The 27984-nt window shown below is 63.5% G+C and overlaps 28 non-coding genes across 28 annotated transcripts; all 28 read left to right on the plus strand.

Moving 5' to 3' along the window:
- Positions 1-418: 418 nt before the first annotated feature.
- Positions 419-609, plus strand: LOC138223713 (U2 spliceosomal RNA). Its single transcript, XR_011182105.1, has one exon. It is a non-coding gene; the product is annotated as a U2 spliceosomal RNA (small nuclear RNA).
- Positions 610-1426: 817 nt separating this feature from the next.
- On the plus strand, positions 1427-1617 carry LOC138223714 (U2 spliceosomal RNA). The gene has a single exon (XR_011182106.1). It is a non-coding gene; the product is annotated as a U2 spliceosomal RNA (small nuclear RNA).
- An 817-nt stretch (positions 1618-2434) lies between these two features.
- Positions 2435-2625, plus strand: LOC138223715 (U2 spliceosomal RNA). The gene has a single exon (XR_011182107.1). It is a non-coding gene; the product is annotated as a U2 spliceosomal RNA (small nuclear RNA).
- Positions 2626-3440: 815 nt separating this feature from the next.
- On the plus strand, positions 3441-3631 carry LOC138223716 (U2 spliceosomal RNA). The gene has a single exon (XR_011182108.1). It is a non-coding gene; the product is annotated as a U2 spliceosomal RNA (small nuclear RNA).
- Positions 3632-4448: 817 nt separating this feature from the next.
- LOC138223717 (U2 spliceosomal RNA) lies at positions 4449-4639 on the plus strand. Its single transcript, XR_011182109.1, has one exon. It is a non-coding gene; the product is annotated as a U2 spliceosomal RNA (small nuclear RNA).
- Positions 4640-5456: 817 nt separating this feature from the next.
- On the plus strand, positions 5457-5647 carry LOC138223718 (U2 spliceosomal RNA). Its single transcript, XR_011182110.1, has one exon. It is a non-coding gene; the product is annotated as a U2 spliceosomal RNA (small nuclear RNA).
- An 817-nt stretch (positions 5648-6464) lies between these two features.
- Positions 6465-6655, plus strand: LOC138223719 (U2 spliceosomal RNA). The gene has a single exon (XR_011182111.1). It is a non-coding gene; the product is annotated as a U2 spliceosomal RNA (small nuclear RNA).
- Positions 6656-7472: 817 nt separating this feature from the next.
- On the plus strand, positions 7473-7663 carry LOC138223720 (U2 spliceosomal RNA). The gene has a single exon (XR_011182112.1). It is a non-coding gene; the product is annotated as a U2 spliceosomal RNA (small nuclear RNA).
- Positions 7664-8480: 817 nt separating this feature from the next.
- LOC138223721 (U2 spliceosomal RNA) lies at positions 8481-8671 on the plus strand. The gene has a single exon (XR_011182113.1). It is a non-coding gene; the product is annotated as a U2 spliceosomal RNA (small nuclear RNA).
- An 816-nt stretch (positions 8672-9487) lies between these two features.
- On the plus strand, positions 9488-9678 carry LOC138223722 (U2 spliceosomal RNA). The gene has a single exon (XR_011182114.1). It is a non-coding gene; the product is annotated as a U2 spliceosomal RNA (small nuclear RNA).
- An 817-nt stretch (positions 9679-10495) lies between these two features.
- LOC138223723 (U2 spliceosomal RNA) lies at positions 10496-10686 on the plus strand. Its single transcript, XR_011182115.1, has one exon. It is a non-coding gene; the product is annotated as a U2 spliceosomal RNA (small nuclear RNA).
- An 818-nt stretch (positions 10687-11504) lies between these two features.
- LOC138223724 (U2 spliceosomal RNA) lies at positions 11505-11695 on the plus strand. The gene has a single exon (XR_011182116.1). It is a non-coding gene; the product is annotated as a U2 spliceosomal RNA (small nuclear RNA).
- An 819-nt stretch (positions 11696-12514) lies between these two features.
- On the plus strand, positions 12515-12705 carry LOC138223725 (U2 spliceosomal RNA). Its single transcript, XR_011182117.1, has one exon. It is a non-coding gene; the product is annotated as a U2 spliceosomal RNA (small nuclear RNA).
- Positions 12706-13523: 818 nt separating this feature from the next.
- LOC138223726 (U2 spliceosomal RNA) lies at positions 13524-13714 on the plus strand. The gene has a single exon (XR_011182118.1). It is a non-coding gene; the product is annotated as a U2 spliceosomal RNA (small nuclear RNA).
- An 821-nt stretch (positions 13715-14535) lies between these two features.
- On the plus strand, positions 14536-14726 carry LOC138223727 (U2 spliceosomal RNA). The gene has a single exon (XR_011182119.1). It is a non-coding gene; the product is annotated as a U2 spliceosomal RNA (small nuclear RNA).
- An 817-nt stretch (positions 14727-15543) lies between these two features.
- On the plus strand, positions 15544-15734 carry LOC138223728 (U2 spliceosomal RNA). The gene has a single exon (XR_011182120.1). It is a non-coding gene; the product is annotated as a U2 spliceosomal RNA (small nuclear RNA).
- Positions 15735-16551: 817 nt separating this feature from the next.
- LOC138223729 (U2 spliceosomal RNA) lies at positions 16552-16742 on the plus strand. Its single transcript, XR_011182121.1, has one exon. It is a non-coding gene; the product is annotated as a U2 spliceosomal RNA (small nuclear RNA).
- An 817-nt stretch (positions 16743-17559) lies between these two features.
- On the plus strand, positions 17560-17750 carry LOC138223730 (U2 spliceosomal RNA). Its single transcript, XR_011182122.1, has one exon. It is a non-coding gene; the product is annotated as a U2 spliceosomal RNA (small nuclear RNA).
- Positions 17751-18565: 815 nt separating this feature from the next.
- On the plus strand, positions 18566-18756 carry LOC138223731 (U2 spliceosomal RNA). The gene has a single exon (XR_011182123.1). It is a non-coding gene; the product is annotated as a U2 spliceosomal RNA (small nuclear RNA).
- Positions 18757-19573: 817 nt separating this feature from the next.
- On the plus strand, positions 19574-19764 carry LOC138223732 (U2 spliceosomal RNA). Its single transcript, XR_011182124.1, has one exon. It is a non-coding gene; the product is annotated as a U2 spliceosomal RNA (small nuclear RNA).
- An 817-nt stretch (positions 19765-20581) lies between these two features.
- LOC138223733 (U2 spliceosomal RNA) lies at positions 20582-20772 on the plus strand. The gene has a single exon (XR_011182125.1). It is a non-coding gene; the product is annotated as a U2 spliceosomal RNA (small nuclear RNA).
- An 817-nt stretch (positions 20773-21589) lies between these two features.
- On the plus strand, positions 21590-21780 carry LOC138223734 (U2 spliceosomal RNA). The gene has a single exon (XR_011182126.1). It is a non-coding gene; the product is annotated as a U2 spliceosomal RNA (small nuclear RNA).
- An 817-nt stretch (positions 21781-22597) lies between these two features.
- Positions 22598-22788, plus strand: LOC138223735 (U2 spliceosomal RNA). Its single transcript, XR_011182127.1, has one exon. It is a non-coding gene; the product is annotated as a U2 spliceosomal RNA (small nuclear RNA).
- An 817-nt stretch (positions 22789-23605) lies between these two features.
- On the plus strand, positions 23606-23796 carry LOC138223736 (U2 spliceosomal RNA). Its single transcript, XR_011182128.1, has one exon. It is a non-coding gene; the product is annotated as a U2 spliceosomal RNA (small nuclear RNA).
- Positions 23797-24613: 817 nt separating this feature from the next.
- LOC138223737 (U2 spliceosomal RNA) lies at positions 24614-24804 on the plus strand. The gene has a single exon (XR_011182129.1). It is a non-coding gene; the product is annotated as a U2 spliceosomal RNA (small nuclear RNA).
- Positions 24805-25621: 817 nt separating this feature from the next.
- LOC138223738 (U2 spliceosomal RNA) lies at positions 25622-25812 on the plus strand. Its single transcript, XR_011182130.1, has one exon. It is a non-coding gene; the product is annotated as a U2 spliceosomal RNA (small nuclear RNA).
- Positions 25813-26629: 817 nt separating this feature from the next.
- Positions 26630-26820, plus strand: LOC138223739 (U2 spliceosomal RNA). The gene has a single exon (XR_011182131.1). It is a non-coding gene; the product is annotated as a U2 spliceosomal RNA (small nuclear RNA).
- An 818-nt stretch (positions 26821-27638) lies between these two features.
- LOC138223740 (U2 spliceosomal RNA) lies at positions 27639-27829 on the plus strand. Its single transcript, XR_011182132.1, has one exon. It is a non-coding gene; the product is annotated as a U2 spliceosomal RNA (small nuclear RNA).
- Positions 27830-27984: the final 155 nt, after the last annotated feature.

Below are 27984 nucleotides of genomic sequence, written 5' to 3' on the forward strand. Positions count from 1 at the left end.
CTTTTCTTCCTTTTTTTCCGGCAGGCGGGCAGGCGCGCGCGTCTGTGTGTGTGTGTGTCCCCGTCCCTCCCGAGAGAGCGCTGCCCCTTGCCTCTGCCCGCAGGTGCCGACGGTCCGCTTTCGCTTGCAGCTCGCTCGGCACAGCTGCTGCTGGTGGGAGGGGCCTAAGCTAAGGAGGCCGGCCGGCTGGCGCCCCCCTGCGGCTGCGGTCGTTGTCGGGCCGTTGACAGGAGATCCAAGAGCAGGGCCCCCGCCCGGGACTGGCGGGCAGGCAGGCGAGCAAGCAGGCAGGCAAGAGAGGGGGAGAGCGGAGTCCGGGCGGCCGGCAGCCGCGTGCGGACCGGGCTCCCGAGGCGTCGGCCTGCGCCGCTGCGCGCCAGCCGGACGCCCGCGCGCCCGCCCAAGGCCGGCGTCGGGCATCGCTTCTCGGCCTTTTGGCTAAGATCAAGTGTAGTATCTGTTCTTATCAGTTTAATATCTGATACGTCCCCCATCGGGGGACCACATATTAAACGGATTTTTGGAACAGGGAGCTGGATCAGGAGCTTGCTCCGTCCTCTCCACGCATCGGCCCGGTATTGCAGCGCCTCCGGGAGCGGTGCACCACCTTCTCTCAGCGGTGAAAAGACAGACGTAGCTAGCAAGCAAGCAAGCAAGCAAGCAAGCGAGGTGGACTGGAGCTCCTTCTTCTCGGGTCTCGTCTCTCGTCCATCTGTGTGTCTCTCTCTCCCCCTCCCCCTCCCCGTCTCCGTTCCCGTGCTCCCTCTGTGCACTTTCCCGCGTCTCGACTCTCTGGGCAAGCAGGCCGGCCCCCTTTTCGGCTCCCGTGCGTTTTCCCTCCAAAAAACTTAGTTTTTTCAGCCTTTTCCCAGGGAGGCAGGCGTGGCTTTTGTGTGTGTGTGTGTGTGTGTGTGTATGTGTGTGTGTGTGTGTGTGTGTCCCCGTCCTCGCAGGCGGGCCCCTTTCGACAGCCGGGCGGTTTCCCTCCAAAAAACTTAGTATATACACCTTTTCTTCCTTTTTTTCCGGCAGGCGGGCAGGCGCGCGCGTCTGTGTGTGTGTGTGTCCCCGTCCCTCCCGAGAGAGCGCTGCCCCTTGCCTCTGCCCGCAGGTGCCGACGGTCCGCTTTCGCTTGCAGCTCGCTCGGCACAGCTGCTGCTGGTGGGAGGGGCCTAAGCTAAGGAGGCCGGCCGGCTGGCGCCCCCCTGCGGCTGCGGTCGTTGTCGGGCCGTTGACAGGAGATCCAAGAGCAGGGCCCCCGCCCGGGACTGGCGGGCAGGCAGGCGAGCAAGCAGGCAGGCAAGAGAGGGGGAGAGCGGAGTCCGGGCGGCCGGCAGCCGCGTGCGGACCGGGCTCCCGAGGCGTCGGCCTGCGCCGCTGCGCGCCAGCCGGACGCCCGCGCGCCCGCCCAAGGCCGGCGTCGGGCATCGCTTCTCGGCCTTTTGGCTAAGATCAAGTGTAGTATCTGTTCTTATCAGTTTAATATCTGATACGTCCCCCATCGGGGGACCACATATTAAACGGATTTTTGGAACAGGGAGCTGGATCAGGAGCTTGCTCCGTCCTCTCCACGCATCGGCCCGGTATTGCAGCGCCTCCGGGAGCGGTGCACCACCTTCTCTCAGCGGTGAAAAGACAGACGTAGCTAGCAAGCAAGCAAGCAAGCAAGCAAGCGAGGTGGACTGGAGCTCCTTCTTCTCGGGTCTCGTCTCTCGTCCATCTGTGTGTCTCTCTCTCCCCCTCCCCCTCCCCGTCTCCGTTCCCGTGCTCCCTCTGTGCACTTTCCCGCGTCTCGACTCTCTGGGCAAGCAGGCCGGCCCCCTTTTCGGCTCCCGTGCGTTTTCCCTCCAAAAAACTTAGTTTTTTCAGCCTTTTCCCAGGGAGGCAGGCGTGGCTTTTGTGTGTGTGTGTGTGTGTGTGTGTATGTGTGTGTGTGTGTGTGTGTGTCCCCGTCCTCGCAGGCGGGCCCCTTTCGACAGCCGGGCGGTTTCCCTCCAAAAAACTTAGTATATACACCTTTTCTTCCTTTTTTTCCGGCAGGCGGGCAGGCGCGCGCGTCTGTGTGTGTGTGTGTCCCCGTCCCTCCCGAGAGAGCGCTGCCCCTTGCCTCTGCCCGCAGGTGCCGACGGTCCGCTTTCGCTTGCAGCTCGCTCGGCACAGCTGCTGCTGGTGGGAGGGGCCTAAGCTAAGGAGGCCGGCCGGCTGGCGCCCCCCTGCGGCTGCGGTCGTTGTCGGGCCGTTGACAGGAGATCCAAGAGCAGGGCCCCCGCCCGGGACTGGCGGGCAGGCAGGCGAGCAAGCAGGCAGGCAAGAGAGGGGGAGAGCGGAGTCCGGGCGGCCGGCAGCCGCGTGCGGACCGGGCTCCCGAGGCGTCGGCCTGCGCCGCTGCGCGCCAGCCGGACGCCCGCGCGCCCGCCCAAGGCCGGCGTCGGGCATCGCTTCTCGGCCTTTTGGCTAAGATCAAGTGTAGTATCTGTTCTTATCAGTTTAATATCTGATACGTCCCCCATCGGGGGACCACATATTAAACGGATTTTTGGAACAGGGAGCTGGATCAGGAGCTTGCTCCGTCCTCTCCACGCATCGGCCCGGTATTGCAGCGCCTCCGGGAGCGGTGCACCACCTTCTCTCAGCGGTGAAAAGACAGACGTAGCTAGCAAGCAAGCAAGCAAGCAAGCAAGCGAGGTGGACTGGAGCTCCTTCTTCTCGGGTCTCGTCTCTCGTCCATCTGTGTGTCTCTCTCTCCCCCTCCCCCTCCCCGTCTCCGTTCCCGTGCTCCCTCTGTGCACTTTCCCGCGTCTCGACTCTCTGGGCAAGCAGGCCGGCCCCCTTTTCGGCTCCCGTGCGTTTTCCCTCCAAAAAACTTAGTTTTTTCAGCCTTTTCCCAGGGAGGCAGGCGTGGCTTTTGTGTGTGTGTGTGTGTGTGTGTGTATGTGTGTGTGTGTGTGTGTGTCCCCGTCCTCGCAGGCGGGCCCCTTTCGACAGCCGGGCGGTTTCCCTCCAAAAAACTTAGTATATACACCTTTTCTTCCTTTTTTTCCGGCAGGCGGGCAGGCGCGCGCGTCTGTGTGTGTGTGTGTCCCCGTCCCTCCCGAGAGAGCGCTGCCCCTTGCCTCTGCCCGCAGGTGCCGACGGTCCGCTTTCGCTTGCAGCTCGCTCGGCACAGCTGCTGCTGGTGGGAGGGGCCTAAGCTAAGGAGGCCGGCCGGCTGGCGCCCCCCTGCGGCTGCGGTCGTTGTCGGGCCGTTGACAGGAGATCCAAGAGCAGGGCCCCCGCCCGGGACTGGCGGGCAGGCAGGCGAGCAAGCAGGCAGGCAAGAGAGGGGGAGAGCGGAGTCCGGGCGGCCGGCAGCCGCGTGCGGACCGGGCTCCCGAGGCGTCGGCCTGCGCCGCTGCGCGCCAGCCGGACGCCCGCGCGCCCGCCCAAGGCCGGCGTCGGGCATCGCTTCTCGGCCTTTTGGCTAAGATCAAGTGTAGTATCTGTTCTTATCAGTTTAATATCTGATACGTCCCCCATCGGGGGACCACATATTAAACGGATTTTTGGAACAGGGAGCTGGATCAGGAGCTTGCTCCGTCCTCTCCACGCATCGGCCCGGTATTGCAGCGCCTCCGGGAGCGGTGCACCACCTTCTCTCAGCGGTGAAAAGACAGACGTAGCTAGCAAGCAAGCAAGCAAGCAAGCAAGCGAGGTGGACTGGAGCTCCTTCTTCTCGGGTCTCGTCTCTCGTCCATCTGTGTGTCTCTCTCTCCCCCTCCCCCTCCCCGTCTCCGTTCCCGTGCTCCCTCTGTGCACTTTCCCGCGTCTCGACTCTCTGGGCAAGCAGGCCGGCCCCCTTTTCGGCTCCCGTGCGTTTTCCCTCCAAAAAACTTAGTTTTTTCAGCCTTTTCCCAGGGAGGCAGGCGTGGCTTTTGTGTGTGTGTGTGTGTGTGTGTGTATGTGTGTGTGTGTGTGTGTGTGTCCCCGTCCTCGCAGGCGGGCCCCTTTCGACAGCCGGGCGGTTTCCCTCCAAAAAACTTAGTATATACACCTTTTCTTCCTTTTTTTCCGGCAGGCGGGCAGGCGCGCGCGTCTGTGTGTGTGTGTGTCCCCGTCCCTCCCGAGAGAGCGCTGCCCCTTGCCTCTGCCCGCAGGTGCCGACGGTCCGCTTTCGCTTGCAGCTCGCTCGGCACAGCTGCTGCTGGTGGGAGGGGCCTAAGCTAAGGAGGCCGGCCGGCTGGCGCCCCCCTGCGGCTGCGGTCGTTGTCGGGCCGTTGACAGGAGATCCAAGAGCAGGGCCCCCGCCCGGGACTGGCGGGCAGGCAGGCGAGCAAGCAGGCAGGCAAGAGAGGGGGAGAGCGGAGTCCGGGCGGCCGGCAGCCGCGTGCGGACCGGGCTCCCGAGGCGTCGGCCTGCGCCGCTGCGCGCCAGCCGGACGCCCGCGCGCCCGCCCAAGGCCGGCGTCGGGCATCGCTTCTCGGCCTTTTGGCTAAGATCAAGTGTAGTATCTGTTCTTATCAGTTTAATATCTGATACGTCCCCCATCGGGGGACCACATATTAAACGGATTTTTGGAACAGGGAGCTGGATCAGGAGCTTGCTCCGTCCTCTCCACGCATCGGCCCGGTATTGCAGCGCCTCCGGGAGCGGTGCACCACCTTCTCTCAGCGGTGAAAAGACAGACGTAGCTAGCAAGCAAGCAAGCAAGCAAGCAAGCGAGGTGGACTGGAGCTCCTTCTTCTCGGGTCTCGTCTCTCGTCCATCTGTGTGTCTCTCTCTCCCCCTCCCCCTCCCCGTCTCCGTTCCCGTGCTCCCTCTGTGCACTTTCCCGCGTCTCGACTCTCTGGGCAAGCAGGCCGGCCCCCTTTTCGGCTCCCGTGCGTTTTCCCTCCAAAAAACTTAGTTTTTTCAGCCTTTTCCCAGGGAGGCAGGCGTGGCTTTTGTGTGTGTGTGTGTGTGTGTGTGTATGTGTGTGTGTGTGTGTGTGTGTCCCCGTCCTCGCAGGCGGGCCCCTTTCGACAGCCGGGCGGTTTCCCTCCAAAAAACTTAGTATATACACCTTTTCTTCCTTTTTTTCCGGCAGGCGGGCAGGCGCGCGCGTCTGTGTGTGTGTGTGTCCCCGTCCCTCCCGAGAGAGCGCTGCCCCTTGCCTCTGCCCGCAGGTGCCGACGGTCCGCTTTCGCTTGCAGCTCGCTCGGCACAGCTGCTGCTGGTGGGAGGGGCCTAAGCTAAGGAGGCCGGCCGGCTGGCGCCCCCCTGCGGCTGCGGTCGTTGTCGGGCCGTTGACAGGAGATCCAAGAGCAGGGCCCCCGCCCGGGACTGGCGGGCAGGCAGGCGAGCAAGCAGGCAGGCAAGAGAGGGGGAGAGCGGAGTCCGGGCGGCCGGCAGCCGCGTGCGGACCGGGCTCCCGAGGCGTCGGCCTGCGCCGCTGCGCGCCAGCCGGACGCCCGCGCGCCCGCCCAAGGCCGGCGTCGGGCATCGCTTCTCGGCCTTTTGGCTAAGATCAAGTGTAGTATCTGTTCTTATCAGTTTAATATCTGATACGTCCCCCATCGGGGGACCACATATTAAACGGATTTTTGGAACAGGGAGCTGGATCAGGAGCTTGCTCCGTCCTCTCCACGCATCGGCCCGGTATTGCAGCGCCTCCGGGAGCGGTGCACCACCTTCTCTCAGCGGTGAAAAGACAGACGTAGCTAGCAAGCAAGCAAGCAAGCAAGCAAGCGAGGTGGACTGGAGCTCCTTCTTCTCGGGTCTCGTCTCTCGTCCATCTGTGTGTCTCTCTCTCCCCCTCCCCCTCCCCGTCTCCGTTCCCGTGCTCCCTCTGTGCACTTTCCCGCGTCTCGACTCTCTGGGCAAGCAGGCCGGCCCCCTTTTCGGCTCCCGTGCGTTTTCCCTCCAAAAAACTTAGTTTTTTCAGCCTTTTCCCAGGGAGGCAGGCGTGGCTTTTGTGTGTGTGTGTGTGTGTGTGTGTATGTGTGTGTGTGTGTGTGTGTGTCCCCGTCCTCGCAGGCGGGCCCCTTTCGACAGCCGGGCGGTTTCCCTCCAAAAAACTTAGTATATACACCTTTTCTTCCTTTTTTTCCGGCAGGCGGGCAGGCGCGCGCGTCTGTGTGTGTGTGTGTCCCCGTCCCTCCCGAGAGAGCGCTGCCCCTTGCCTCTGCCCGCAGGTGCCGACGGTCCGCTTTCGCTTGCAGCTCGCTCGGCACAGCTGCTGCTGGTGGGAGGGGCCTAAGCTAAGGAGGCCGGCCGGCTGGCGCCCCCCTGCGGCTGCGGTCGTTGTCGGGCCGTTGACAGGAGATCCAAGAGCAGGGCCCCCGCCCGGGACTGGCGGGCAGGCAGGCGAGCAAGCAGGCAGGCAAGAGAGGGGGAGAGCGGAGTCCGGGCGGCCGGCAGCCGCGTGCGGACCGGGCTCCCGAGGCGTCGGCCTGCGCCGCTGCGCGCCAGCCGGACGCCCGCGCGCCCGCCCAAGGCCGGCGTCGGGCATCGCTTCTCGGCCTTTTGGCTAAGATCAAGTGTAGTATCTGTTCTTATCAGTTTAATATCTGATACGTCCCCCATCGGGGGACCACATATTAAACGGATTTTTGGAACAGGGAGCTGGATCAGGAGCTTGCTCCGTCCTCTCCACGCATCGGCCCGGTATTGCAGCGCCTCCGGGAGCGGTGCACCACCTTCTCTCAGCGGTGAAAAGACAGACGTAGCTAGCAAGCAAGCAAGCAAGCAAGCAAGCGAGGTGGACTGGAGCTCCTTCTTCTCGGGTCTCGTCTCTCGTCCATCTGTGTGTCTCTCTCTCCCCCTCCCCCTCCCCGTCTCCGTTCCCGTGCTCCCTCTGTGCACTTTCCCGCGTCTCGACTCTCTGGGCAAGCAGGCCGGCCCCCTTTTCGGCTCCCGTGCGTTTTCCCTCCAAAAAACTTAGTTTTTTCAGCCTTTTCCCAGGGAGGCAGGCGTGGCTTTTGTGTGTGTGTGTGTGTGTGTGTGTGTATGTGTGTGTGTGTGTGTGTGTCCCCGTCCTCGCAGGCGGGCCCCTTTCGACAGCCGGGCGGTTTCCCTCCAAAAAACTTAGTATATACACCTTTTCTTCCTTTTTTTCCGGCAGGCGGGCAGGCGCGCGCGTCTGTGTGTGTGTGTGTCCCCGTCCCTCCCGAGAGAGCGCTGCCCCTTGCCTCTGCCCGCAGGTGCCGACGGTCCGCTTTCGCTTGCAGCTCGCTCGGCACAGCTGCTGCTGGTGGGAGGGGCCTAAGCTAAGGAGGCCGGCCGGCTGGCGCCCCCCTGCGGCTGCGGTCGTTGTCGGGCCGTTGACAGGAGATCCAAGAGCAGGGCCCCCGCCCGGGACTGGCGGGCAGGCAGGCGAGCAAGCAGGCAGGCAAGAGAGGGGGAGAGCGGAGTCCGGGCGGCCGGCAGCCGCGTGCGGACCGGGCTCCCGAGGCGTCGGCCTGCGCCGCTGCGCGCCAGCCGGACGCCCGCGCGCCCGCCCAAGGCCGGCGTCGGGCATCGCTTCTCGGCCTTTTGGCTAAGATCAAGTGTAGTATCTGTTCTTATCAGTTTAATATCTGATACGTCCCCCATCGGGGGACCACATATTAAACGGATTTTTGGAACAGGGAGCTGGATCAGGAGCTTGCTCCGTCCTCTCCACGCATCGGCCCGGTATTGCAGCGCCTCCGGGAGCGGTGCACCACCTTCTCTCAGCGGTGAAAAGACAGACGTAGCTAGCAAGCAAGCAAGCAAGCAAGCAAGCGAGGTGGACTGGAGCTCCTTCTTCTCGGGTCTCGTCTCTCGTCCATCTGTGTGTCTCTCTCTCCCCCTCCCCCTCCCCGTCTCCGTTCCCGTGCTCCCTCTGTGCACTTTCCCGCGTCTCGACTCTCTGGGCAAGCAGGCCGGCCCCCTTTTCGGCTCCCGTGCGTTTTCCCTCCAAAAAACTTAGTTTTTTCAGCCTTTTCCCAGGGAGGCAGGCGTGGCTTTTGTGTGTGTGTGTGTGTGTGTGTGTATGTGTGTGTGTGTGTGTGTGTGTCCCCGTCCTCGCAGGCGGGCCCCTTTCGACAGCCGGGCGGTTTCCCTCCAAAAAACTTAGTATATACACCTTTTCTTCCTTTTTTTCCGGCAGGCGGGCAGGCGCGCGCGTCTGTGTGTGTGTGTGTCCCCGTCCCTCCCGAGAGAGCGCTGCCCCTTGCCTCTGCCCGCAGGTGCCGACGGTCCGCTTTCGCTTGCAGCTCGCTCGGCACAGCTGCTGCTGGTGGGAGGGGCCTAAGCTAAGGAGGCCGGCCGGCTGGCGCCCCCCTGCGGCTGCGGTCGTTGTCGGGCCGTTGACAGGAGATCCAAGAGCAGGGCCCCCGCCCGGGACTGGCGGGCAGGCAGGCGAGCAAGCAGGCAGGCAAGAGAGGGGGAGAGCGGAGTCCGGGCGGCCGGCAGCCGCGTGCGGACCGGGCTCCCGAGGCGTCGGCCTGCGCCGCTGCGCGCCAGCCGGACGCCCGCGCGCCCGCCCAAGGCCGGCGTCGGGCATCGCTTCTCGGCCTTTTGGCTAAGATCAAGTGTAGTATCTGTTCTTATCAGTTTAATATCTGATACGTCCCCCATCGGGGGACCACATATTAAACGGATTTTTGGAACAGGGAGCTGGATCAGGAGCTTGCTCCGTCCTCTCCACGCATCGGCCCGGTATTGCAGCGCCTCCGGGAGCGGTGCACCACCTTCTCTCAGCGGTGAAAAGACAGACGTAGCTAGCAAGCAAGCAAGCAAGCAAGCAAGCGAGGTGGACTGGAGCTCCTTCTTCTCGGGTCTCGTCTCTCGTCCATCTGTGTGTCTCTCTCTCCCCCTCCCCCTCCCCGTCTCCGTTCCCGTGCTCCCTCTGTGCACTTTCCCGCGTCTCGACTCTCTGGGCAAGCAGGCCGGCCCCCTTTTCGGCTCCCGTGCGTTTTCCCTCCAAAAAACTTAGTTTTTTCAGCCTTTTCCCAGGGAGGCAGGCGTGGCTTTGTGTGTGTGTGTGTGTGTGTGTGTATGTGTGTGTGTGTGTGTGTGTGTCCCCGTCCTCGCAGGCGGGCCCCTTTCGACAGCCGGGCGGTTTCCCTCCAAAAAACTTAGTATATACACCTTTTCTTCCTTTTTTTCCGGCAGGCGGGCAGGCGCGCGCGTCTGTGTGTGTGTGTGTCCCCGTCCCTCCCGAGAGAGCGCTGCCCCTTGCCTCTGCCCGCAGGTGCCGACGGTCCGCTTTCGCTTGCAGCTCGCTCGGCACAGCTGCTGCTGGTGGGAGGGGCCTAAGCTAAGGAGGCCGGCCGGCTGGCGCCCCCCTGCGGCTGCGGTCGTTGTCGGGCCGTTGACAGGAGATCCAAGAGCAGGGCCCCCGCCCGGGACTGGCGGGCAGGCAGGCGAGCAAGCAGGCAGGCAAGAGAGGGGGAGAGCGGAGTCCGGGCGGCCGGCAGCCGCGTGCGGACCGGGCTCCCGAGGCGTCGGCCTGCGCCGCTGCGCGCCAGCCGGACGCCCGCGCGCCCGCCCAAGGCCGGCGTCGGGCATCGCTTCTCGGCCTTTTGGCTAAGATCAAGTGTAGTATCTGTTCTTATCAGTTTAATATCTGATACGTCCCCCATCGGGGGACCACATATTAAACGGATTTTTGGAACAGGGAGCTGGATCAGGAGCTTGCTCCGTCCTCTCCACGCATCGGCCCGGTATTGCAGCGCCTCCGGGAGCGGTGCACCACCTTCTCTCAGCGGTGAAAAGACAGACGTAGCTAGCAAGCAAGCAAGCAAGCAAGCAAGCGAGGTGGACTGGAGCTCCTTCTTCTCGGGTCTCGTCTCTCGTCCATCTGTGTGTCTCTCTCTCCCCCTCCCCCTCCCCGTCTCCGTTCCCGTGCTCCCTCTGTGCACTTTCCCGCGTCTCGACTCTCTGGGCAAGCAGGCCGGCCCCCTTTTCGGCTCCCGTGCGTTTTCCCTCCAAAAAACTTAGTTTTTTCAGCCTTTTCCCAGGGAGGCAGGCGTGGCTTTTGTGTGTGTGTGTGTGTGTGTGTGTATGTGTGTGTGTGTGTGTGTGTGTCCCCGTCCTCGCAGGCGGGCCCCTTTCGACAGCCGGGCGGTTTCCCTCCAAAAAACTTAGTATATACACCTTTTCTTCCTTTTTTTCCGGCAGGCGGGCAGGCGCGCGCGTCTGTGTGTGTGTGTGTCCCCGTCCCTCCCGAGAGAGCGCTGCCCCTTGCCTCTGCCCGCAGGTGCCGACGGTCCGCTTTCGCTTGCAGCTCGCTCGGCACAGCTGCTGCTGGTGGGAGGGGCCTAAGCTAAGGAGGCCGGCCGGCTGGCGCCCCCCTGCGGCTGCGGTCGTTGTCGGGCCGTTGACAGGAGATCCAAGAGCAGGGCCCCCGCCCGGGACTGGCGGGCAGGCAGGCGAGCAAGCAGGCAGGCAAGAGAGGGGGAGAGCGGAGTCCGGGCGGCCGGCAGCCGCGTGCGGACCGGGCTCCCGAGGCGTCGGCCTGCGCCGCTGCGCGCCAGCCGGACGCCCGCGCGCCCGCCCAAGGCCGGCGTCGGGCATCGCTTCTCGGCCTTTTGGCTAAGATCAAGTGTAGTATCTGTTCTTATCAGTTTAATATCTGATACGTCCCCCATCGGGGGACCACATATTAAACGGATTTTTGGAACAGGGAGCTGGATCAGGAGCTTGCTCCGTCCTCTCCACGCATCGGCCCGGTATTGCAGCGCCTCCGGGAGCGGTGCACCACCTTCTCTCAGCGGTGAAAAGACAGACGTAGCTAGCAAGCAAGCAAGCAAGCAAGCAAGCGAGGTGGACTGGAGCTCCTTCTTCTCGGGTCTCGTCTCTCGTCCATCTGTGTGTCTCTCTCTCCCCCTCCCCCTCCCCGTCTCCGTTCCCGTGCTCCCTCTGTGCACTTTCCCGCGTCTCGACTCTCTGGGCAAGCAGGCCGGCCCCCTTTTCGGCTCCCGTGCGTTTTCCCTCCAAAAAACTTAGTTTTTTCAGCCTTTTCCCAGGGAGGCAGGCGTGGCTTTGTGTGTGTGTGTGTGTGTGTGTGTGTATGTGTGTGTGTGTGTGTGTGTGTCCCCGTCCTCGCAGGCGGGCCCCTTTCGACAGCCGGGCGGTTTCCCTCCAAAAAACTTAGTATATACACCTTTTCTTCCTTTTTTTCCGGCAGGCGGGCAGGCGCGCGCGTCTGTGTGTGTGTGTGTCCCCGTCCCTCCCGAGAGAGCGCTGCCCCTTGCCTCTGCCCGCAGGTGCCGACGGTCCGCTTTCGCTTGCAGCTCGCTCGGCACAGCTGCTGCTGGTGGGAGGGGCCTAAGCTAAGGAGGCCGGCCGGCTGGCGCCCCCCTGCGGCTGCGGTCGTTGTCGGGCCGTTGACAGGAGATCCAAGAGCAGGGCCCCCGCCCGGGACTGGCGGGCAGGCAGGCGAGCAAGCAGGCAGGCAAGAGAGGGGGAGAGCGGAGTCCGGGCGGCCGGCAGCCGCGTGCGGACCGGGCTCCCGAGGCGTCGGCCTGCGCCGCTGCGCGCCAGCCGGACGCCCGCGCGCCCGCCCAAGGCCGGCGTCGGGCATCGCTTCTCGGCCTTTTGGCTAAGATCAAGTGTAGTATCTGTTCTTATCAGTTTAATATCTGATACGTCCCCCATCGGGGGACCACATATTAAACGGATTTTTGGAACAGGGAGCTGGATCAGGAGCTTGCTCCGTCCTCTCCACGCATCGGCCCGGTATTGCAGCGCCTCCGGGAGCGGTGCACCACCTTCTCTCAGCGGTGAAAAGACAGACGTAGCTAGCAAGCAAGCAAGCAAGCAAGCAAGCGAGGTGGACTGGAGCTCCTTCTTCTCGGGTCTCGTCTCTCGTCCATCTGTGTGTCTCTCTCTCCCCCTCCCCCTCCCCGTCTCCGTTCCCGTGCTCCCTCTGTGCACTTTCCCGCGTCTCGACTCTCTGGGCAAGCAGGCCGGCCCCCTTTTCGGCTCCCGTGCGTTTTCCCTCCAAAAAACTTAGTTTTTTCAGCCTTTTCCCAGGGAGGCAGGCGTGGCTTTTGTGTGTGTGTGTGTGTGTGTGTATGTGTGTGTGTGTGTGTGTGTGTGTGTCCCCGTCCTCGCAGGCGGGCCCCTTTCGACAGCCGGGCGGTTTCCCTCCAAAAAACTTAGTATATACACCTTTTCTTCCTTTTTTTCCGGCAGGCGGGCAGGCGCGCGCGTCTGTGTGTGTGTGTGTCCCCGTCCCTCCCGAGAGAGCGCTGCCCCTTGCCTCTGCCCGCAGGTGCCGACGGTCCGCTTTCGCTTGCAGCTCGCTCGGCACAGCTGCTGCTGGTGGGAGGGGCCTAAGCTAAGGAGGCCGGCCGGCTGGCGCCCCCCTGCGGCTGCGGTCGTTGTCGGGCCGTTGACAGGAGATCCAAGAGCAGGGCCCCCGCCCGGGACTGGCGGGCAGGCAGGCGAGCAAGCAGGCAGGCAAGAGAGGGGGAGAGCGGAGTCCGGGCGGCCGGCAGCCGCGTGCGGACCGGGCTCCCGAGGCGTCGGCCTGCGCCGCTGCGCGCCAGCCGGACGCCCGCGCGCCCGCCCAAGGCCGGCGTCGGGCATCGCTTCTCGGCCTTTTGGCTAAGATCAAGTGTAGTATCTGTTCTTATCAGTTTAATATCTGATACGTCCCCCATCGGGGGACCACATATTAAACGGATTTTTGGAACAGGGAGCTGGATCAGGAGCTTGCTCCGTCCTCTCCACGCATCGGCCCGGTATTGCAGCGCCTCCGGGAGCGGTGCACCACCTTCTCTCAGCGGTGAAAAGACAGACGTAGCTAGCAAGCAAGCAAGCAAGCAAGCAAGCGAGGTGGACTGGAGCTCCTTCTTCTCGGGTCTCGTCTCTCGTCCATCTGTGTGTCTCTCTCTCCCCCTCCCCCTCCCCGTCTCCGTTCCCGTGCTCCCTCTGTGCACTTTCCCGCGTCTCGACTCTCTGGGCAAGCAGGCCGGCCCCCTTTTCGGCTCCCGTGCGTTTTCCCTCCAAAAAACTTAGTTTTTTCAGCCTTTTCCCAGGGAGGCAGGCGTGGCTTTGTGTGTGTGTGTGTGTGTGTGTGTGTATGTGTGTGTGTGTGTGTGTGTGTCCCCGTCCTCGCAGGCGGGCCCCTTTCGACAGCCGGGCGGTTTCCCTCCAAAAAACTTAGTATATACACCTTTTCTTCCTTTTTTTCCGGCAGGCGGGCAGGCGCGCGCGTCTGTGTGTGTGTGTGTCCCCGTCCCTCCCGAGAGAGCGCTGCCCCTTGCCTCTGCCCGCAGGTGCCGACGGTCCGCTTTCGCTTGCAGCTCGCTCGGCACAGCTGCTGCTGGTGGGAGGGGCCTAAGCTAAGGAGGCCGGCCGGCTGGCGCCCCCCTGCGGCTGCGGTCGTTGTCGGGCCGTTGACAGGAGATCCAAGAGCAGGGCCCCCGCCCGGGACTGGCGGGCAGGCAGGCGAGCAAGCAGGCAGGCAAGAGAGGGGGAGAGCGGAGTCCGGGCGGCCGGCAGCCGCGTGCGGACCGGGCTCCCGAGGCGTCGGCCTGCGCCGCTGCGCGCCAGCCGGACGCCCGCGCGCCCGCCCAAGGCCGGCGTCGGGCATCGCTTCTCGGCCTTTTGGCTAAGATCAAGTGTAGTATCTGTTCTTATCAGTTTAATATCTGATACGTCCCCCATCGGGGGACCACATATTAAACGGATTTTTGGAACAGGGAGCTGGATCAGGAGCTTGCTCCGTCCTCTCCACGCATCGGCCCGGTATTGCAGCGCCTCCGGGAGCGGTGCACCACCTTCTCTCAGCGGTGAAAAGACAGACGTAGCTAGCAAGCAAGCAAGCAAGCAAGCAAGCGAGGTGGACTGGAGCTCCTTCTTCTCGGGTCTCGTCTCTCGTCCATCTGTGTGTCTCTCTCTCCCCCTCCCCCTCCCCGTCTCCGTTCCCGTGCTCCCTCTGTGCACTTTCCCGCGTCTCGACTCTCTGGGCAAGCAGGCCGGCCCCCTTTTCGGCTCCCGTGCGTTTTCCCTCCAAAAAACTTAGTTTTTTCAGCCTTTTCCCAGGGAGGCAGGCGTGGCTTTTGTGTGTGTGTGTGTGTGTGTGTATGTGTGTGTGTGTGTGTGTGTGTGTGTGTCCCCGTCCTCGCAGGCGGGCCCCTTTCGACAGCCGGGCGGTTTCCCTCCAAAAAACTTAGTATATACACCTTTTCTTCCTTTTTTTCCGGCAGGCGGGCAGGCGCGCGCGTCTGTGTGTGTGTGTGTCCCCGTCCCTCCCGAGAGAGCGCTGCCCCTTGCCTCTGCCCGCAGGTGCCGACGGTCCGCTTTCGCTTGCAGCTCGCTCGGCACAGCTGCTGCTGGTGGGAGGGGCCTAAGCTAAGGAGGCCGGCCGGCTGGCGCCCCCCTGCGGCTGCGGTCGTTGTCGGGCCGTTGACAGGAGATCCAAGAGCAGGGCCCCCGCCCGGGACTGGCGGGCAGGCAGGCGAGCAAGCAGGCAGGCAAGAGAGGGGGAGAGCGGAGTCCGGGCGGCCGGCAGCCGCGTGCGGACCGGGCTCCCGAGGCGTCGGCCTGCGCCGCTGCGCGCCAGCCGGACGCCCGCGCGCCCGCCCAAGGCCGGCGTCGGGCATCGCTTCTCGGCCTTTTGGCTAAGATCAAGTGTAGTATCTGTTCTTATCAGTTTAATATCTGATACGTCCCCCATCGGGGGACCACATATTAAACGGATTTTTGGAACAGGGAGCTGGATCAGGAGCTTGCTCCGTCCTCTCCACGCATCGGCCCGGTATTGCAGCGCCTCCGGGAGCGGTGCACCACCTTCTCTCAGCGGTGAAAAGACAGACGTAGCTAGCAAGCAAGCAAGCAAGCAAGCAAGCGAGGTGGACTGGAGCTCCTTCTTCTCGGGTCTCGTCTCTCGTCCATCTGTGTGTCTCTCTCTCCCCCTCCCCCTCCCCGTCTCCGTTCCCGTGCTCCCTCTGTGCACTTTCCCGCGTCTCGACTCTCTGGGCAAGCAGGCCGGCCCCCTTTTCGGCTCCCGTGCGTTTTCCCTCCAAAAAACTTAGTTTTTTCAGCCTTTTCCCAGGGAGGCAGGCGTGGCTTTTGTGTGTGTGTGTGTGTGTGTGTGTATGTGTGTGTGTGTGTGTGTGTGTCCCCGTCCTCGCAGGCGGGCCCCTTTCGACAGCCGGGCGGTTTCCCTCCAAAAAACTTAGTATATACACCTTTTCTTCCTTTTTTTCCGGCAGGCGGGCAGGCGCGCGCGTCTGTGTGTGTGTGTGTCCCCGTCCCTCCCGAGAGAGCGCTGCCCCTTGCCTCTGCCCGCAGGTGCCGACGGTCCGCTTTCGCTTGCAGCTCGCTCGGCACAGCTGCTGCTGGTGGGAGGGGCCTAAGCTAAGGAGGCCGGCCGGCTGGCGCCCCCCTGCGGCTGCGGTCGTTGTCGGGCCGTTGACAGGAGATCCAAGAGCAGGGCCCCCGCCCGGGACTGGCGGGCAGGCAGGCGAGCAAGCAGGCAGGCAAGAGAGGGGGAGAGCGGAGTCCGGGCGGCCGGCAGCCGCGTGCGGACCGGGCTCCCGAGGCGTCGGCCTGCGCCGCTGCGCGCCAGCCGGACGCCCGCGCGCCCGCCCAAGGCCGGCGTCGGGCATCGCTTCTCGGCCTTTTGGCTAAGATCAAGTGTAGTATCTGTTCTTATCAGTTTAATATCTGATACGTCCCCCATCGGGGGACCACATATTAAACGGATTTTTGGAACAGGGAGCTGGATCAGGAGCTTGCTCCGTCCTCTCCACGCATCGGCCCGGTATTGCAGCGCCTCCGGGAGCGGTGCACCACCTTCTCTCAGCGGTGAAAAGACAGACGTAGCTAGCAAGCAAGCAAGCAAGCAAGCAAGCGAGGTGGACTGGAGCTCCTTCTTCTCGGGTCTCGTCTCTCGTCCATCTGTGTGTCTCTCTCTCCCCCTCCCCCTCCCCGTCTCCGTTCCCGTGCTCCCTCTGTGCACTTTCCCGCGTCTCGACTCTCTGGGCAAGCAGGCCGGCCCCCTTTTCGGCTCCCGTGCGTTTTCCCTCCAAAAAACTTAGTTTTTTCAGCCTTTTCCCAGGGAGGCAGGCGTGGCTTTTGTGTGTGTGTGTGTGTGTGTGTGTATGTGTGTGTGTGTGTGTGTGTGTCCCCGTCCTCGCAGGCGGGCCCCTTTCGACAGCCGGGCGGTTTCCCTCCAAAAAACTTAGTATATACACCTTTTCTTCCTTTTTTTCCGGCAGGCGGGCAGGCGCGCGCGTCTGTGTGTGTGTGTGTCCCCGTCCCTCCCGAGAGAGCGCTGCCCCTTGCCTCTGCCCGCAGGTGCCGACGGTCCGCTTTCGCTTGCAGCTCGCTCGGCACAGCTGCTGCTGGTGGGAGGGGCCTAAGCTAAGGAGGCCGGCCGGCTGGCGCCCCCCTGCGGCTGCGGTCGTTGTCGGGCCGTTGACAGGAGATCCAAGAGCAGGGCCCCCGCCCGGGACTGGCGGGCAGGCAGGCGAGCAAGCAGGCAGGCAAGAGAGGGGGAGAGCGGAGTCCGGGCGGCCGGCAGCCGCGTGCGGACCGGGCTCCCGAGGCGTCGGCCTGCGCCGCTGCGCGCCAGCCGGACGCCCGCGCGCCCGCCCAAGGCCGGCGTCGGGCATCGCTTCTCGGCCTTTTGGCTAAGATCAAGTGTAGTATCTGTTCTTATCAGTTTAATATCTGATACGTCCCCCATCGGGGGACCACATATTAAACGGATTTTTGGAACAGGGAGCTGGATCAGGAGCTTGCTCCGTCCTCTCCACGCATCGGCCCGGTATTGCAGCGCCTCCGGGAGCGGTGCACCACCTTCTCTCAGCGGTGAAAAGACAGACGTAGCTAGCAAGCAAGCAAGCAAGCAAGCAAGCGAGGTGGACTGGAGCTCCTTCTTCTCGGGTCTCGTCTCTCGTCCATCTGTGTGTCTCTCTCTCCCCCTCCCCCTCCCCGTCTCCGTTCCCGTGCTCCCTCTGTGCACTTTCCCGCGTCTCGACTCTCTGGGCAAGCAGGCCGGCCCCCTTTTCGGCTCCCGTGCGTTTTCCCTCCAAAAAACTTAGTTTTTTCAGCCTTTTCCCAGGGAGGCAGGCGTGGCTTTTGTGTGTGTGTGTGTGTGTGTGTGTATGTGTGTGTGTGTGTGTGTGTGTCCCCGTCCTCGCAGGCGGGCCCCTTTCGACAGCCGGGCGGTTTCCCTCCAAAAAACTTAGTATATACACCTTTTCTTCCTTTTTTTCCGGCAGGCGGGCAGGCGCGCGCGTCTGTGTGTGTGTGTGTCCCCGTCCCTCCCGAGAGAGCGCTGCCCCTTGCCTCTGCCCGCAGGTGCCGACGGTCCGCTTTCGCTTGCAGCTCGCTCGGCACAGCTGCTGCTGGTGGGAGGGGCCTAAGCTAAGGAGGCCGGCCGGCTGGCGCCCCCCTGCGGCTGCGGTCGTTGTCGGGCCGTTGACAGGAGATCCAAGAGCAGGGCCCCCGCCCGGGACTGGCGGGCAGGCAGGCGAGCAAGCAGGCAGGCAAGAGAGGGGGAGAGCGGAGTCCGGGCGGCCGGCAGCCGCGTGCGGACCGGGCTCCCGAGGCGTCGGCCTGCGCCGCTGCGCGCCAGCCGGACGCCCGCGCGCCCGCCCAAGGCCGGCGTCGGGCATCGCTTCTCGGCCTTTTGGCTAAGATCAAGTGTAGTATCTGTTCTTATCAGTTTAATATCTGATACGTCCCCCATCGGGGGACCACATATTAAACGGATTTTTGGAACAGGGAGCTGGATCAGGAGCTTGCTCCGTCCTCTCCACGCATCGGCCCGGTATTGCAGCGCCTCCGGGAGCGGTGCACCACCTTCTCTCAGCGGTGAAAAGACAGACGTAGCTAGCAAGCAAGCAAGCAAGCAAGCAAGCGAGGTGGACTGGAGCTCCTTCTTCTCGGGTCTCGTCTCTCGTCCATCTGTGTGTCTCTCTCTCCCCCTCCCCCTCCCCGTCTCCGTTCCCGTGCTCCCTCTGTGCACTTTCCCGCGTCTCGACTCTCTGGGCAAGCAGGCCGGCCCCCTTTTCGGCTCCCGTGCGTTTTCCCTCCAAAAAACTTAGTTTTTTCAGCCTTTTCCCAGGGAGGCAGGCGTGGCTTTTGTGTGTGTGTGTGTGTGTGTATGTGTGTGTGTGTGTGTGTGTGTGTCCCCGTCCTCGCAGGCGGGCCCCTTTCGACAGCCGGGCGGTTTCCCTCCAAAAAACTTAGTATATACACCTTTTCTTCCTTTTTTTCCGGCAGGCGGGCAGGCGCGCGCGTCTGTGTGTGTGTGTGTCCCCGTCCCTCCCGAGAGAGCGCTGCCCCTTGCCTCTGCCCGCAGGTGCCGACGGTCCGCTTTCGCTTGCAGCTCGCTCGGCACAGCTGCTGCTGGTGGGAGGGGCCTAAGCTAAGGAGGCCGGCCGGCTGGCGCCCCCCTGCGGCTGCGGTCGTTGTCGGGCCGTTGACAGGAGATCCAAGAGCAGGGCCCCCGCCCGGGACTGGCGGGCAGGCAGGCGAGCAAGCAGGCAGGCAAGAGAGGGGGAGAGCGGAGTCCGGGCGGCCGGCAGCCGCGTGCGGACCGGGCTCCCGAGGCGTCGGCCTGCGCCGCTGCGCGCCAGCCGGACGCCCGCGCGCCCGCCCAAGGCCGGCGTCGGGCATCGCTTCTCGGCCTTTTGGCTAAGATCAAGTGTAGTATCTGTTCTTATCAGTTTAATATCTGATACGTCCCCCATCGGGGGACCACATATTAAACGGATTTTTGGAACAGGGAGCTGGATCAGGAGCTTGCTCCGTCCTCTCCACGCATCGGCCCGGTATTGCAGCGCCTCCGGGAGCGGTGCACCACCTTCTCTCAGCGGTGAAAAGACAGACGTAGCTAGCAAGCAAGCAAGCAAGCAAGCAAGCGAGGTGGACTGGAGCTCCTTCTTCTCGGGTCTCGTCTCTCGTCCATCTGTGTGTCTCTCTCTCCCCCTCCCCCTCCCCGTCTCCGTTCCCGTGCTCCCTCTGTGCACTTTCCCGCGTCTCGACTCTCTGGGCAAGCAGGCCGGCCCCCTTTTCGGCTCCCGTGCGTTTTCCCTCCAAAAAACTTAGTTTTTTCAGCCTTTTCCCAGGGAGGCAGGCGTGGCTTTTGTGTGTGTGTGTGTGTGTGTGTGTATGTGTGTGTGTGTGTGTGTGTGTCCCCGTCCTCGCAGGCGGGCCCCTTTCGACAGCCGGGCGGTTTCCCTCCAAAAAACTTAGTATATACACCTTTTCTTCCTTTTTTTCCGGCAGGCGGGCAGGCGCGCGCGTCTGTGTGTGTGTGTGTCCCCGTCCCTCCCGAGAGAGCGCTGCCCCTTGCCTCTGCCCGCAGGTGCCGACGGTCCGCTTTCGCTTGCAGCTCGCTCGGCACAGCTGCTGCTGGTGGGAGGGGCCTAAGCTAAGGAGGCCGGCCGGCTGGCGCCCCCCTGCGGCTGCGGTCGTTGTCGGGCCGTTGACAGGAGATCCAAGAGCAGGGCCCCCGCCCGGGACTGGCGGGCAGGCAGGCGAGCAAGCAGGCAGGCAAGAGAGGGGGAGAGCGGAGTCCGGGCGGCCGGCAGCCGCGTGCGGACCGGGCTCCCGAGGCGTCGGCCTGCGCCGCTGCGCGCCAGCCGGACGCCCGCGCGCCCGCCCAAGGCCGGCGTCGGGCATCGCTTCTCGGCCTTTTGGCTAAGATCAAGTGTAGTATCTGTTCTTATCAGTTTAATATCTGATACGTCCCCCATCGGGGGACCACATATTAAACGGATTTTTGGAACAGGGAGCTGGATCAGGAGCTTGCTCCGTCCTCTCCACGCATCGGCCCGGTATTGCAGCGCCTCCGGGAGCGGTGCACCACCTTCTCTCAGCGGTGAAAAGACAGACGTAGCTAGCAAGCAAGCAAGCAAGCAAGCAAGCGAGGTGGACTGGAGCTCCTTCTTCTCGGGTCTCGTCTCTCGTCCATCTGTGTGTCTCTCTCTCCCCCTCCCCCTCCCCGTCTCCGTTCCCGTGCTCCCTCTGTGCACTTTCCCGCGTCTCGACTCTCTGGGCAAGCAGGCCGGCCCCCTTTTCGGCTCCCGTGCGTTTTCCCTCCAAAAAACTTAGTTTTTTCAGCCTTTTCCCAGGGAGGCAGGCGTGGCTTTTGTGTGTGTGTGTGTGTGTGTGTGTATGTGTGTGTGTGTGTGTGTGTGTCCCCGTCCTCGCAGGCGGGCCCCTTTCGACAGCCGGGCGGTTTCCCTCCAAAAAACTTAGTATATACACCTTTTCTTCCTTTTTTTCCGGCAGGCGGGCAGGCGCGCGCGTCTGTGTGTGTGTGTGTCCCCGTCCCTCCCGAGAGAGCGCTGCCCCTTGCCTCTGCCCGCAGGTGCCGACGGTCCGCTTTCGCTTGCAGCTCGCTCGGCACAGCTGCTGCTGGTGGGAGGGGCCTAAGCTAAGGAGGCCGGCCGGCTGGCGCCCCCCTGCGGCTGCGGTCGTTGTCGGGCCGTTGACAGGAGATCCAAGAGCAGGGCCCCCGCCCGGGACTGGCGGGCAGGCAGGCGAGCAAGCAGGCAGGCAAGAGAGGGGGAGAGCGGAGTCCGGGCGGCCGGCAGCCGCGTGCGGACCGGGCTCCCGAGGCGTCGGCCTGCGCCGCTGCGCGCCAGCCGGACGCCCGCGCGCCCGCCCAAGGCCGGCGTCGGGCATCGCTTCTCGGCCTTTTGGCTAAGATCAAGTGTAGTATCTGTTCTTATCAGTTTAATATCTGATACGTCCCCCATCGGGGGACCACATATTAAACGGATTTTTGGAACAGGGAGCTGGATCAGGAGCTTGCTCCGTCCTCTCCACGCATCGGCCCGGTATTGCAGCGCCTCCGGGAGCGGTGCACCACCTTCTCTCAGCGGTGAAAAGACAGACGTAGCTAGCAAGCAAGCAAGCAAGCAAGCAAGCGAGGTGGACTGGAGCTCCTTCTTCTCGGGTCTCGTCTCTCGTCCATCTGTGTGTCTCTCTCTCCCCCTCCCCCTCCCCGTCTCCGTTCCCGTGCTCCCTCTGTGCACTTTCCCGCGTCTCGACTCTCTGGGCAAGCAGGCCGGCCCCCTTTTCGGCTCCCGTGCGTTTTCCCTCCAAAAAACTTAGTTTTTTCAGCCTTTTCCCAGGGAGGCAGGCGTGGCTTTTGTGTGTGTGTGTGTGTGTGTGTATGTGTGTGTGTGTGTGTGTGTGTGTCCCCGTCCTCGCAGGCGGGCCCCTTTCGACAGCCGGGCGGTTTCCCTCCAAAAAACTTAGTATATACACCTTTTCTTCCTTTTTTTCCGGCAGGCGGGCAGGCGCGCGCGTCTGTGTGTGTGTGTGTCCCCGTCCCTCCCGAGAGAGCGCTGCCCCTTGCCTCTGCCCGCAGGTGCCGACGGTCCGCTTTCGCTTGCAGCTCGCTCGGCACAGCTGCTGCTGGTGGGAGGGGCCTAAGCTAAGGAGGCCGGCCGGCTGGCGCCCCCCTGCGGCTGCGGTCGTTGTCGGGCCGTTGACAGGAGATCCAAGAGCAGGGCCCCCGCCCGGGACTGGCGGGCAGGCAGGCGAGCAAGCAGGCAGGCAAGAGAGGGGGAGAGCGGAGTCCGGGCGGCCGGCAGCCGCGTGCGGACCGGGCTCCCGAGGCGTCGGCCTGCGCCGCTGCGCGCCAGCCGGACGCCCGCGCGCCCGCCCAAGGCCGGCGTCGGGCATCGCTTCTCGGCCTTTTGGCTAAGATCAAGTGTAGTATCTGTTCTTATCAGTTTAATATCTGATACGTCCCCCATCGGGGGACCACATATTAAACGGATTTTTGGAACAGGGAGCTGGATCAGGAGCTTGCTCCGTCCTCTCCACGCATCGGCCCGGTATTGCAGCGCCTCCGGGAGCGGTGCACCACCTTCTCTCAGCGGTGAAAAGACAGACGTAGCTAGCAAGCAAGCAAGCAAGCAAGCAAGCGAGGTGGACTGGAGCTCCTTCTTCTCGGGTCTCGTCTCTCGTCCATCTGTGTGTCTCTCTCTCCCCCTCCCCCTCCCCGTCTCCGTTCCCGTGCTCCCTCTGTGCACTTTCCCGCGTCTCGACTCTCTGGGCAAGCAGGCCGGCCCCCTTTTCGGCTCCCGTGCGTTTTCCCTCCAAAAAACTTAGTTTTTTCAGCCTTTTCCCAGGGAGGCAGGCGTGGCTTGTGTGTGTGTGTGTGTGTGTGTGTGTATGTGTGTGTGTGTGTGTGTGTGTCCCCGTCCTCGCAGGCGGGCCCCTTTCGACAGCCGGGCGGTTTCCCTCCAAAAAACTTAGTATATACACCTTTTCTTCCTTTTTTTCCGGCAGGCGGGCAGGCGCGCGCGTCTGTGTGTGTGTGTGTCCCCGTCCCTCCCGAGAGAGCGCTGCCCCTTGCCTCTGCCCGCAGGTGCCGACGGTCCGCTTTCGCTTGCAGCTCGCTCGGCACAGCTGCTGCTGGTGGGAGGGGCCTAAGCTAAGGAGGCCGGCCGGCTGGCGCCCCCCTGCGGCTGCGGTCGTTGTCGGGCCGTTGACAGGAGATCCAAGAGCAGGGCCCCCGCCCGGGACTGGCGGGCAGGCAGGCGAGCAAGCAGGCAGGCAAGAGAGGGGGAGAGCGGAGTCCGGGCGGCCGGCAGCCGCGTGCGGACCGGGCTCCCGAGGCGTCGGCCTGCGCCGCTGCGCGCCAGCCGGACGCCCGCGCGCCCGCCCAAGGCCGGCGTCGGGCATCGCTTCTCGGCCTTTTGGCTAAGATCAAGTGTAGTATCTGTTCTTATCAGTTTAATATCTGATACGTCCCCCATCGGGGGACCACATATTAAACGGATTTTTGGAACAGGGAGCTGGATCAGGAGCTTGCTCCGTCCTCTCCACGCATCGGCCCGGTATTGCAGCGCCTCCGGGAGCGGTGCACCACCTTCTCTCAGCGGTGAAAAGACAGACGTAGCTAGCAAGCAAGCAAGCAAGCAAGCAAGCGAGGTGGACTGGAGCTCCTTCTTCTCGGGTCTCGTCTCTCGTCCATCTGTGTGTCTCTCTCTCCCCCTCCCCCTCCCCGTCTCCGTTCCCGTGCTCCCTCTGTGCACTTTCCCGCGTCTCGACTCTCTGGGCAAGCAGGCCGGCCCCCTTTTCGGCTCCCGTGCGTTTTCCCTCCAAAAAACTTAGTTTTTTCAGCCTTTTCCCAGGGAGGCAGGCGTGGCTTTTGTGTGTGTGTGTGTGTGTGTATGTGTGTGTGTGTGTGTGTGTGTGTGTCCCCGTCCTCGCAGGCGGGCCCCTTTCGACAGCCGGGCGGTTTCCCTCCAAAAAACTTAGTATATACACCTTTTCTTCCTTTTTTTCCGGCAGGCGGGCAGGCGCGCGCGTCTGTGTGTGTGTGTGTCCCCGTCCCTCCCGAGAGAGCGCTGCCCCTTGCCTCTGCCCGCAGGTGCCGACGGTCCGCTTTCGCTTGCAGCTCGCTCGGCACAGCTGCTGCTGGTGGGAGGGGCCTAAGCTAAGGAGGCCGGCCGGCTGGCGCCCCCCTGCGGCTGCGGTCGTTGTCGGGCCGTTGACAGGAGATCCAAGAGCAGGGCCCCCGCCCGGGACTGGCGGGCAGGCAGGCGAGCAAGCAGGCAGGCAAGAGAGGGGGAGAGCGGAGTCCGGGCGGCCGGCAGCCGCGTGCGGACCGGGCTCCCGAGGCGTCGGCCTGCGCCGCTGCGCGCCAGCCGGACGCCCGCGCGCCCGCCCAAGGCCGGCGTCGGGCATCGCTTCTCGGCCTTTTGGCTAAGATCAAGTGTAGTATCTGTTCTTATCAGTTTAATATCTGATACGTCCCCCATCGGGGGACCACATATTAAACGGATTTTTGGAACAGGGAGCTGGATCAGGAGCTTGCTCCGTCCTCTCCACGCATCGGCCCGGTATTGCAGCGCCTCCGGGAGCGGTGCACCACCTTCTCTCAGCGGTGAAAAGACAGACGTAGCTAGCAAGCAAGCAAGCAAGCAAGCAAGCGAGGTGGACTGGAGCTCCTTCTTCTCGGGTCTCGTCTCTCGTCCATCTGTGTGTCTCTCTCTCCCCCTCCCCCTCCCCGTCTCCGTTCCCGTGCTCCCTCTGTGCACTTTCCCGCGTCTCGACTCTCTGGGCAAGCAGGCCGGCCCCCTTTTCGGCTCCCGTGCGTTTTCCCTCCAAAAAACTTAGTTTTTTCAGCCTTTTCCCAGGGAGGCAGGCGTGGCTTTTGTGTGTGTGTGTGTGTGTGTGTGTATGTGTGTGTGTGTGTGTGTGTGTCCCCGTCCTCGCAGGCGGGCCCCTTTCGACAGCCGGGCGGTTTCCCTCCAAAAAACTTAGTATATACACCTTTTCTTCCTTTTTTTCCGGCAGGCGGGCAGGCGCGCGCGTCTGTGTGTGTGTGTGTCCCCGTCCCTCCCGAGAGAGCGCTGCCCCTTGCCTCTGCCCGCAGGTGCCGACGGTCCGCTTTCGCTTGCAGCTCGCTCGGCACAGCTGCTGCTGGTGGGAGGGGCCTAAGCTAAGGAGGCCGGCCGGCTGGCGCCCCCCTGCGGCTGCGGTCGTTGTCGGGCCGTTGACAGGAGATCCAAGAGCAGGGCCCCCGCCCGGGACTGGCGGGCAGGCAGGCGAGCAAGCAGGCAGGCAAGAGAGGGGGAGAGCGGAGTCCGGGCGGCCGGCAGCCGCGTGCGGACCGGGCTCCCGAGGCGTCGGCCTGCGCCGCTGCGCGCCAGCCGGACGCCCGCGCGCCCGCCCAAGGCCGGCGTCGGGCATCGCTTCTCGGCCTTTTGGCTAAGATCAAGTGTAGTATCTGTTCTTATCAGTTTAATATCTGATACGTCCCCCATCGGGGGACCACATATTAAACGGATTTTTGGAACAGGGAGCTGGATCAGGAGCTTGCTCCGTCCTCTCCACGCATCGGCCCGGTATTGCAGCGCCTCCGGGAGCGGTGCACCACCTTCTCTCAGCGGTGAAAAGACAGACGTAGCTAGCAAGCAAGCAAGCAAGCAAGCAAGCGAGGTGGACTGGAGCTCCTTCTTCTCGGGTCTCGTCTCTCGTCCATCTGTGTGTCTCTCTCTCCCCCTCCCCCTCCCCGTCTCCGTTCCCGTGCTCCCTCTGTGCACTTTCCCGCGTCTCGACTCTCTGGGCAAGCAGGCCGGCCCCCTTTTCGGCTCCCGTGCGTTTTCCCTCCAAAAAACTTAGTTTTTTCAGCCTTTTCCCAGGGAGGCAGGCGTGGCTTTTGTGTGTGTGTGTGTGTGTGTGTGTATGTGTGTGTGTGTGTGTGTGTGTCCCCGTCCTCGCAGGCGGGCCCCTTTCGACAGCCGGGCGGTTTCCCTCCAAAAAACTTAGTATATACACCTTTTCTTCCTTTTTTTCCGGCAGGCGGGCAGGCGCGCGCGTCTGTGTGTGTGTGTGTCCCCGTCCCTCCCGAGAGAGCGCTGCCCCTTGCCTCTGCCCGCAGGTGCCGACGGTCCGCTTTCGCTTGCAGCTCGCTCGGCACAGCTGCTGCTGGTGGGAGGGGCCTAAGCTAAGGAGGCCGGCCGGCTGGCGCCCCCCTGCGGCTGCGGTCGTTGTCGGGCCGTTGACAGGAGATCCAAGAGCAGGGCCCCCGCCCGGGACTGGCGGGCAGGCAGGCGAGCAAGCAGGCAGGCAAGAGAGGGGGAGAGCGGAGTCCGGGCGGCCGGCAGCCGCGTGCGGACCGGGCTCCCGAGGCGTCGGCCTGCGCCGCTGCGCGCCAGCCGGACGCCCGCGCGCCCGCCCAAGGCCGGCGTCGGGCATCGCTTCTCGGCCTTTTGGCTAAGATCAAGTGTAGTATCTGTTCTTATCAGTTTAATATCTGATACGTCCCCCATCGGGGGACCACATATTAAACGGATTTTTGGAACAGGGAGCTGGATCAGGAGCTTGCTCCGTCCTCTCCACGCATCGGCCCGGTATTGCAGCGCCTCCGGGAGCGGTGCACCACCTTCTCTCAGCGGTGAAAAGACAGACGTAGCTAGCAAGCAAGCAAGCAAGCAAGCAAGCGAGGTGGACTGGAGCTCCTTCTTCTCGGGTCTCGTCTCTCGTCCATCTGTGTGTCTCTCTCTCCCCCTCCCCCTCCCCGTCTCCGTTCCCGTGCTCCCTCTGTGCACTTTCCCGCGTCTCGACTCTCTGGGCAAGCAGGCCGGCCCCCTTTTCGGCTCCCGTGCGTTTTCCCTCCAAAAAACTTAGTTTTTTCAGCCTTTTCCCAGGGAGGCAGGCGTGGCTTTTGTGTGTGTGTGTGTGTGTGTGTATGTGTGTGTGTGTGTGTGTGTGTGTCCCCGTCCTCGCAGGCGGGCCCCTTTCGACAGCCGGGCGGTTTCCCTCCAAAAAACTTAGTATATACACCTTTTCTTCCTTTTTTTCCGGCAGGCGGGCAGGCGCGCGCGTCTGTGTGTGTGTGTGTCCCCGTCCCTCCCGAGAGAGCGCTGCCCCTTGCCTCTGCCCGCAGGTGCCGACGGTCCGCTTTCGCTTGCAGCTCGCTCGGCACAGCTGCTGCTGGTGGGAGGGGCCTAAGCTAAGGAGGCCGGCCGGCTGGCGCCCCCCTGCGGCTGCGGTCGTTGTCGGGCCGTTGACAGGAGATCCAAGAGCAGGGCCCCCGCCCGGGACTGGCGGGCAGGCAGGCGAGCAAGCAGGCAGGCAAGAGAGGGGGAGAGCGGAGTCCGGGCGGCCGGCAGCCGCGTGCGGACCGGGCTCCCGAGGCGTCGGCCTGCGCCGCTGCGCGCCAGCCGGACGCCCGCGCGCCCGCCCAAGGCCGGCGTCGGGCATCGCTTCTCGGCCTTTTGGCTAAGATCAAGTGTAGTATCTGTTCTTATCAGTTTAATATCTGATACGTCCCCCATCGGGGGACCACATATTAAACGGATTTTTGGAACAGGGAGCTGGATCAGGAGCTTGCTCCGTCCTCTCCACGCATCGGCCCGGTATTGCAGCGCCTCCGGGAGCGGTGCACCACCTTCTCTCAGCGGTGAAAAGACAGACGTAGCTAGCAAGCAAGCAAGCAAGCAAGCAAGCGAGGTGGACTGGAGCTCCTTCTTCTCGGGTCTCGTCTCTCGTCCATCTGTGTGTCTCTCTCTCCCCCTCCCCCTCCCCGTCTCCGTTCCCGTGCTCCCTCTGTGCACTTTCCCGCGTCTCGACTCTCTGGGCAAGCAGGCCGGCCCCCTTTTCGGCTCCCGTGCGTTTTCCCTCCAAAAAACTTAGTTTTTTCAGCCTTTTCCCAGGGAGGCAGGCGTGGCTTTGTGTGTGTGTGTGTGTGTGTGTGTGTATGTGTGTGTGTGTGTGTGTGTGTCCCCGTCCTCGCAGGCGGGCCCCTTTCGACAGCCGGGCGGTTTCCCTCCAAAAAACTTAGTATATACACCTTTTCTTCCTTTTTTTCCGGCAGGCGGGCAGGCGCGCGCGTCTGTGTGTGTGTGTGTCCCCGTCCCTCCCGAGAGAGCGCTGCCCCTTGCCTCTGCCCGCAGGTGCCGACGGTCCGCTTTCGCTTGCAGCTCGCTCGGCACAGCTGCTGCTGGTGGGAGGGGCCTAAGCTAAGGAGGCCGGCCGGCTGGCGCCCCCCTGCGGCTGCGGTCGTTGTCGGGCCGTTGACAGGAGATCCAAGAGCAGGGCCCCCGCCCGGGACTGGCGGGCAGGCAGGCGAGCAAGCAGGCAGGCAAGAGAGGGGGAGAGCGGAGTCCGGGCGGCCGGCAGCCGCGTGCGGACCGGGCTCCCGAGGCGTCGGCCTGCGCCGCTGCGCGCCAGCCGGACGCCCGCGCGCCCGCCCAAGGCCGGCGTCGGGCATCGCTTCTCGGCCTTTTGGCTAAGATCAAGTGTAGTATCTGTTCTTATCAGTTTAATATCTGATACGTCCCCCATCGGGGGACCACATATTAAACGGATTTTTGGAACAGGGAGCTGGATCAGGAGCTTGCTCCGTCCTCTCCACGCATCGGCCCGGTATTGCAGCGCCTCCGGGAGCGGTGCACCACCTTCTCTCAGCGGTGAAAAGACAGACGTAGCTAGCAAGCAAGCAAGCAAGCAAGCAAGCGAGGTGGACTGGAGCTCCTTCTTCTCGGGTCTCGTCTCTCGTCCATCTGTGTGTCTCTCTCTCCCCCTCCCCCTCCCCGTCTCCGTTCCCGTGCTCCC

The sequence above is a fragment of the Lepisosteus oculatus genome, chromosome 16, assembly GCF_040954835.1.
Source record: "Lepisosteus oculatus isolate fLepOcu1 chromosome 16, fLepOcu1.hap2, whole genome shotgun sequence".
Lineage (NCBI taxonomy): Eukaryota > Metazoa > Chordata > Actinopteri > Semionotiformes > Lepisosteidae > Lepisosteus > Lepisosteus oculatus.